Source organism: Cebus imitator, unplaced genomic scaffold, assembly GCF_001604975.1.
Source record: "Cebus imitator isolate Cc_AM_T3 unplaced genomic scaffold, Cebus_imitator-1.0 Scaffold129, whole genome shotgun sequence".
Classification (NCBI taxonomy): Eukaryota; Metazoa; Chordata; class Mammalia; order Primates; family Cebidae; genus Cebus; species Cebus imitator.
Genome location: NW_016107444.1, coordinates 3,648,096 through 3,656,160, shown reverse-complemented (window position 1 = coordinate 3,656,160; position 8,065 = coordinate 3,648,096).

Genomic DNA, 8,065 nt, shown 5'->3' with positions numbered 1-8,065 from the left:
GTGCCTTTCCCTTCCCCAGCAGCCCACTAAGGCTCATAAATGCTCTCCTCCCACTCCTCCCTCTCCTCTGTCACAAGCAGGCCCCAGCCTCCCTGCCTGTTTCTGACTCAGCCTGGGCCACAACTTCCAACATCCCCACTGGACTGAAGACCAGAATGTGCCGCAGCATTTGTGCTGATTTCTTTTAGATATAACAACGTAGGGTCTTTGTAGATCCCTCATCTTTTAGAGTTATCTACTGAAATGTTTATAAACGGAATGATATGTGTCTGAAATTTGCTTCAAAATAATATTGGGGAATATTACATAGCAATAAAACATTACAACTATGTAAATGAATCTCATGTGTAAATGACTCCAGTATGATTCCCTTTATATGAAGGTCAAAAACAGGCAAAACCAATCTTTCGAGATACAAGTTTGGACAGTGGTTACCTTGGAGGGAAGGTAGTGACAGAAATCAGCACAGTGGCAGTCTGTGGGTGGTGGGCAGGACTGGAAGGAGACAGGAGGGAACGTTCTGAGGGATGGGAATTTTCTATATACCTTGTTTTCGTGGTGGTACATCATATATACAACTGTCAAAATCCATCAGATGCTCAAGATATGCACATTTCATTGTATGTTAATTATATTTGAATAAAAACTAAGTTTGGTGTCTTGCCATCATAGTACATCGTTTTTTGCTTTTGTTTCTGTTTTGCTTGAAGAACACTTATTCTGATCGTCAGTTTTCTTTATGATAATGCTATGGAAACTCTCCTTATACATAAATCTCTGTATAAACCCATATATATTAATTCTCTTTCGAAGTAAACAGATGAATGAAAATAACTGTACGGTTACTTGGCTGAGAGAATTCCATCCTGAAGCCACAGGTGCTTAGACAAGCCCAGCAGAACTTTGTCACTGATCGACCATCCGATTTGAGGTCTTCTTTCTGAATCGTCACTTTTTCATATGATGTGTGTCAGGGAACACACAGAACCAATGAATATAAGACAAATGATTTCCTTAGAAAGACGGAAATGAACCATACATGTAAGGAGCCAGAGAAAGCCCAAACCCAGCTATCCCCAAAGCGACGGACCTCTCTGCCCTTCATCGCCAGGCACAGGAGGAATACAAGGTGGATGTGGCCTATGCGCGCCTTTACTAGTCAAGATTCGTCACCAGCAAGGAAAGCCCCTCCCCAGGAAAGAAGTTCCGCCTTGGAAACGAAGCACAGTGTGAAAATGAGCACTCGGTAACTCTGTGGAGAAATAAAGGGTTTTCCCAGTCCTGAGATTAGTGGTGGATTGCCTGAGGGTCACACTAGTCAAGGTTTATCTGGCTCTGAGTAGCAGGAGAATGTAACCTGAGGACTTAGCAGGCTTCAGTCTCAGCCTGAATTTATTCTTTCTTTTCTTGGGGTTGCTTATAGCTCTGTTTAAAAATATCTGGCAGCTTTCACCTGACTGGTTTGTTTGTCAATCTACTGAAGAAATAGAAGTTCGCCGGCATTCTGCAACTACTTCACCTGCCAAGGATAACTTAGTAGAATTATAAAACTTGATTCAGTTTCTGTCACATGTTCCACTGATTATACAGATATACATACCTATACAGATATATCTATCTATGTATTATCTATATTTAAAAATTAGGGTGATAATTCAGTCAAGAATAGGTGAAAGTTTGGTGAGGAACAGGATATTAACATATACCCAAACTATCGCCTACAAAAGTGCTCATTAATTACAAAAGAAAAAAAAAGTAATTTAGCAGTGCAGAAACCTGATGGACACCACCTTATCCATTCCTATCATGGATAATGGGACAGTCTCACAGTGTATGTCTCATGGTATACTACACTGAGAAGGACACAATATTACTTCTAAGATATACTGTCCAAAACGTATCACTTGAATTCAAAGATAAGAAAACATCAGACCAGCCTAGGTTAAAGAATCCAGAGTCGGCCGGGTGCGGTGGCTCACGCCTGTAATCCCAGCACTTTGGGAGGCCGAGGCGGGTGGATCACGAGGTCAAGAGATCGAGACCATCCTGGTCAACAAGGTGAAACCCCATCTCTACTAAAAATACAAAAATTAGCTGGGCATGGTGGTGCCTGTAGTCCCAGCTACTCGGGAGGCTGAGGCAGGAGAATTGCTTGAACCCAGGAGGCGGAGGTTGCGGTGAGCCGAGATCGTGCCATTGCACTCCAGCCTGGGTAACAAGAGCGAAACTCTGTCTCAAAAAAAAAAAAAACAAAAAACAAAAAACCCAGAGTCATGAAGAACAAAGAAAGGCTGAGGAAGTCCTCCAAATTAGAGATGAAAGAGACTTGAAAGCTAAATGCATTGTGTGTCCGGGCTTAGAAATAAAACCAGCTATACAGGATATTAACGGGAAAACTGGCAAACTGGAATATAGACAGTAAGTCAGAAAATAATATTGGATCAATGTTAAATTTCCCAAATTTGATAACTATATTGAGGTTACATAAATTAAAAAATGTTCTTTCTCCTTGGATATAGCCATGAAAATATTTAGGGGGTGAAGGGATGTGATGTCTGCAACTTACTTTCAAATCGTTCAGAAAAAAACACAAAAGGTGTCTGTGCGTGCACCCGCACATAGGTGTGTGTGTAGAGAGAGACACCAAATATGGAAATCGTTAATAACTGGTGAACTAGGTGTGGTGGCTAATGCCTCTAATCCCAGCACTTTGGGAGGCTAAGGTGGGAGGATTCCGTGAGCTTGGGACATGGACAACATAGCAAGAATCCACCTCTACACACACAAAAAAAAAAATTGTTAAGAAAAAAATCAAGCCAGCAACAGTGTGTTAAAAGAAAAAATTAACAATAATAATGATTGGTGGTGGGCGTGGTGGCTCACGCTGGTAATCCCAACACTTTGGGAGGCCGAGGCAGGCAGATCACATGAGGACAGGAGTTCAAAACCAGCCTGGCCAGCATGGTGAAGCCTTGTCCCTACTAAAAATACAAAAATTAGGTGGGCGTGGTAGTGCACACCTGTAGTCCCAGGTACTCCGGAGGTTGAGGCACAAGAATCACTTGAACCCAGGAGGCAGAGGTTGCAGTGAGCCACACTGCTCTCTAGCCTGGGTGACAAGGCAAGACTGTGCCTCAGAAATGATGATGAAAACAGTACCAACAATAATAATAGGTGAATCTGTGTGAATCTTTTTCAGACAAGGTGAAAATAAGGGTGGAGATTTAAACAAGGCTTTATCCCCTCTCTGGATTAGTAATGTAAACCAAAAATAAGCCCCTCAACTGACTGAATGGACCCCCTTCTTGGCCAATGGAACCCCAAAGAAATCTGAAAAAGTGGTTTAGGCCATGATGGGAAGGGTGGTGGGAGGTCAGACAAGTCTTACTGTGCCCTCCTTCCTTTGGCGTTTAGACACAATTGACCAGCATTAACATTAAAACAGAGATCTTTTTTCTTCTTCCTCTTTTTTTTTTTTTTTTTTTTTTTTTTTGTTAAAACAGGGTTTCACCATGTTGGCCAGGCTGCTCTCAAACTCCTGACCTCAGGTGATCCGCCCACCTTGGCCTCCGTAAATTCTGGGATTACAGGTGTGAACTGCTGTACCCAGCCAAAGCAGAGATCTTAAAACTGACTAAACGGATTCCCTGTAGCAATAAGATATCAGATTCCAATGTGATTCTGGCATAGCGTCACATGACAGATAACAGGCTTGAAGGAAATCACGGTGTTTTACCCCAAAATATATTTCTTTGACATATTCTGAAATGGTCCTGCAAAGCTGTCTCTTATGAGAGAAATTTGTTTTTGGTAGAGAATCTCTTTCCCTTAGACGCCTTTCAAGGTCTGATGAGACATTCACCATCTATTCTCTCTGAGGCCTGCTACCTGGAGGCTTCATCTCCGTGGTGAGAACCCTGGCTTCCACAAGCTCCTTATCTAAACTGAAGCATTTCTTCATGCTGAATTCCACTCTTCAGGTGGGGCTTAACTCTTTCAACCAATTGCCAGTCAAGAAGTCTTTAAATCCACCTATGACCTGGAACCCCCAACACCGCCCACCATTGCTTGGAGATGTCCTGCCTTTCTGACCCAAACTAATGCACAACTTACATATAGCAACTTATATCTTTACCCATAACTTCTGCCTCCCAAAAATGTATAAAGCAAAGCTGTAACCCAACCACCCTGGGCACACATTCTCAGGACCTCCTGAGGCTGAGTCATGGGCCGTGGTCCTTAACCTTGGCAAAAGAAACCTCTAAATTGATTGGGACCTGTCTCAGATACTTTTTGGTTTGCACAAGCTTACCAGCAGTCAGACGACTTCTCAGTTGGTTCCTGAGGAATAAATTGAACTGTATACTGGAATAGAAATAAATGGAACCATGTTTTGGGTCTATGCATGTCCAGATAGATGAATTGAAATGACTCAAAATGTCTTTGTTTCCATGACTAAGCTGTGTTCTCTCACTTGACAATTGCCAATATAGGAATGAAAAGTAGAAAGACAATTGTCTCAAAATCTGTGTCAGGTCAAATGAAGTTGTAAACAATGCCTAATTTTGCCCCTTTCCCTACTAATAAGGAAAGACCAAACTAGCTGATTTTCACATTATGTTCTTCCCTTACACTAATAACAAACATTTACCAACCAGTACACAAGTCAATACAATATATAAGTAGTTTTTAAGATTTTTTTGTGCTGCATGTCCTTAAAGTAATTCTATAATTATGGGAGCAGTTTCTTCAATTTATAAAGAAATATCTGTAGAAATTATTTATCTGTATTTTAATTAACAGCAATAGCTGTTTTACAATTTGTAGTTTTTTAGACCGAGTCTTGGTCTGTTGCCGAGGCTGGAGTACAGAGGTGTGATCTTGGCTCACTGCAAACTCTAACTCCCAAGTTCAAGCAATTCTCATGCCTCAGCCTCCCAAGTAGCTGGGGTTACAGGTGCGTGCCACCATACCGAGATAATTTTTGTGTTTTTAGTAGAGATGGGGTTTTGCCATGTTGGCCAGGCTGGTCTCAAACTCCTGGCCTCAAGTGATCTGCCTGCCTCGGCCTCCCATAGTGCTCGGATTACAGGCATGAGCCCCCACGCTAGGCCCTAGAAAGATGTTTTTAAATTGGTCTGGTGAATGTTCTAAGCCAGCTAGCGCCTCCTTCCTTCTCCCAATTGGTCCAGCTCCTGTGGGGGTCTCAGTTTGGCTCCTTCCAAGGTCTTAGCTGGCTTTCCCTAAATAGTACAATGAGCCTTGGTTTGGGAAGATTTCTCCCCATTTAGACAGAGAATACGAGGTTCGTTTGGAAGAATCCTCTTCTGGTCTGGAATCTTGGCTTGGAAGACCTTTTTGTTTGTCTTTACCTTGTTGTACATGTTTGTACATGTGAAGAGGATTCCCCAAAAATTTGCTGACAGAAGTCTAGCAGGCTCTCCTTGTTTGTCTGATTGGTCACATTCAGTGAGCCCTGAAGGAAGCTCAACAGGCCTAACTCGTGGTGACCGCCCACTCTTCCATCTTACCTGGGGGCCACCCATTGACGCACCTGGCTGGAGGTCATCTCAGCCCACTTAGTGGATCAAAGACTGCAGGAGCCAACAGGAGCCAATTTGAGCCTTGCCAGGTTGATACTTGGGTGCTGAGTTGGGTGACTGGTGTCTGTGTTTTATCACGTGTGTTTTGTTCTGGCCAGAATGAAAGATGTTAATTTACTTCCCCATGTGGCCACTTGGGCTGCATCACAAAAAATTGAGAGGCTTTTCCCTGTGGTTCCATGAAAAGAAAACGATGATTTTCTTTTGTAATGCAGCTTCGCCCCCACTGCTACGGTACGGCAAACAGGGTTATCAAAGCCACTGAGAGAAAGGGAACCCAGAAACCTGGCAGCCTGGCAAAAGGGTACGGATGCTTTACCAGCCAGGCTGCTGACCTCTCTCTGTGCAAACTGGCTGAGTGAATGATAAAAATCACCACTTGTCTCCTCTGCAAAGTTTTGATTAATGCAAAAAAGGATTTCTGTGACAAATCTTAGGTTGTAACAAACCTGGTATACTTTGGCAGCCAACAAACATATGAAAAAAAAGCTCATCATCACTGGTAATTAGAGAAATGCAAATCAAAACCACAGTGAGATACCATCTCACACCAGTTAGAATGACAATCATTAAAAAGTCAGGAAACAGCAGATGCTGGAGAGGATGTGGAGAAATAGGAACGCTTTTACACTGTTGGTGGGAGTGTAAATTAGTTTAACTATTGTGTTAGAAAGTGTGGCAATTCCTCAAGGATCTAGAACCATAAATACCATTTGGCCCAGCAATCCCATTACTGGGTATACATCCAAAGGATTATAAATCATTCTATTATAAAGACGCATGCACACATATGTTTATTGAAGCACTGTTCACAATAGCAAAGACTTGGAACTAACCCAAATGCCCATCAATGATAGACCAGATAAAGAAAATGTGGCACATATACACCATGGAATACAATGCAGCCATAAAAAGGGATGAGTTCATGTCCTTTGCAGGGACATAGATGAAGCTGGAAACCATCATTCTCAGCAAACTGACACAGGAACAGAAAACTAAACACCGCATGCTCTCACTCATAAGTGGGAACTGAACAATGAGAACACATGGAGACAGGGAGTGAACATCACACACTGGGACCTGTCGGGAGATGGGGGGCTAGGGGAGGGATAGCACTAGGAGAAATACCTAATGTAGATGATGGGTTGACGGGTGTAACAAACCACCATGGCACATGTATACCTATGTAACAAACCTGCACATTCTGCACATGTACCCCAGAACTTTAATTTTTAAAAGTATAATTTTAAAAGTATAATTAAAAAAAAAAATCTGGTGTGCTTTGTGCTATAAATTTCTCCTTCTGTGTCATTCTGTCATAAAGAGGGGTACTATGGGGTAAAACGCTGCTGCAGATCCCCTATAAGCCCTCTGTTCAAGCTGGCCTTGAAGACTGGTCAGTTACAAACTTTGCCGCAGGTCCCTGAAACAAAAACCAGATGAGGCTTCCCTTTCATCTTGTTTTATGTCCTTGAGAGCTTGACTTTGCAACTGTGTGGGAGTATTCTCTCTTTGTCTCTACCATCTGGAAGGGAGACATTTTCAAGTTCACATCAGGCAGCCAGTCTGAAATTACCGAGAGTCTGAAATGTGTCAGGACACTCCTCTTCCCAAATGTGTCAAGCCCTCGGGTGAGTTTTGTCTTAAAACGCCCCATTCCTATGGGGCTTTTGTCATCTTTTACTATCTTAACCCCATTTCTGAGAGTGAATTCTTGGGGACCACAGACATGTCTCCTCTACCCTCATCTGTAGAAATACTTCTTGCTTACATGGTAAAATTTGGGAAAATTACAAACTGGCTTTAGGATTGAGATGCTATTGGAATTAAGTATGCCATTTTTTAAAAAGGATTTCAGAGAACTTTTACTTGCAACATTTTTTTAATGGTTTGAATTAAAATAAGGACACATAGTAATGTCACACCTGGTCTTAGAAAATTCTCTTGAGCAGTTAAAATCCTTTGCAAGCTTGAAAATGACTGCTCTAGACTCCTTCTGGGAAAGAAGATGGTAGTCACTTCATCCTGTAGTTCAGTAGCCAAGCCATTTCCCTTTCATAGTGGTGGCCCAGGTTCAATTTCTGGCTCTGGGGGTGAGTTCTTTCTGGTTTAATACTTGGGAGCTTTTGCTGTCTATGGATTCATTTTCCCTCCATGGACAGCTTCTGACTTTCTGTCTTGAGTTTTCCTTTCTCGGAGGTACCTTAGTGGTGATTCTAGATCTTGCAAAAACCACTTCTCATCTCTTTGGAAGCACTTCATGTGTACACAGATAAGTCATAACCTTAGTTAAGGATTTGGGGGTTCATTTAAGAAAGTGCCTTAGGGGAACAAAAAAGCTTAAAAGCTGGAGGTGTTGGCTGATTGTCCTGGCTGGAGTCTGGTAATAAGAGATTTAAAATGATTTTTTTTTTTTTTTTTTTTTAGGAACAAACCCTGGGCTGTGGGTTCAGGGCATGATG